The following is a 1,000-nucleotide window of genomic DNA, read 5'->3' on the forward strand; positions in this document are numbered from 1 at the left end:
TCAGACATTAGGGGAAAAGGCTGCAAGAAAATAAAGAGGATTATGCAAAGTAGAGGTTGTAACACAGGAGTGATTTACTTTGAGATAGTCAAGGCTCCTCTATCTGGAGCGATAGCAAAACCGGAATCACATCAAAGAAACTTGAATGTTGGCTGACTATCAATTTCATCCTCAATGTAAGACTAGACAATATTCCAAGCCCTGCTGATTCCCACCTCATTATTATCTTTCTAATAGTTCATTTATCTTCAACCACACTGATGCCACCTTTCTTACGTCGTTAAGGCTCCCACAGTTGAGTATTAGAGAGGCAGTTAGTGGGTTCTGGAGACACACTGCCAAGGCTCTAATTAAAGCTCTGCGGGTTTGCTGGCTCTGTGATGTCAGGAAAATTACTTAACTCCGCCAAACCTTAGTGTCCCCATAGTAAAGTGAAGATAATAATTGTCTCTACCTCACAGAGTTATAATTGCGTTAGAACAGTGCCTGCCATATAAATAAATGTTTATCAGAATTAATATTGTTGATATTACTTCTAACGTTTAATAAACGTAGCATTGCCTTGTTGACACACTTCCCATGCTCCCTGTGTGCCTTGCACACACTAACTTCTGCAGTCTCCCTTCCTCAGCTCCGGTTTCATCACCTCCGAGTAATTCTTCCAGAACATTCCTTCCCCACTCCATATCCTCTTTATGTGCTACTACAGTTGGCCTCTGTATTAGCTTCCTGTGGGTGCTGTAACAAATTACTACAAACTAGTCACTTAAAACAATAATACAATCATTACATGTCTGAAGGTCAGAAGTCCAAAATTAATCTCAGGGCACTAAAATCAGCAGGCAGGGCTGGTTCCTTCTGGGGACTCTAGTGGAGCATTCACTTCCTTGCTTTGTCCAACTTCTAGAGACCACCTGCATGTCTTGTCTCATGTCTCCATGCCCCATTTTCAAACTCAGTAGCATAGCACCTGCTAGTCTCCCTCCCTTCTCTCTCTCCC

Source organism: Myotis davidii, unplaced genomic scaffold (genome assembly GCF_000327345.1).
Source record: "Myotis davidii unplaced genomic scaffold, ASM32734v1 scaffold470, whole genome shotgun sequence".
NCBI classification, from domain to species: domain Eukaryota; kingdom Metazoa; phylum Chordata; class Mammalia; order Chiroptera; family Vespertilionidae; genus Myotis; species Myotis davidii.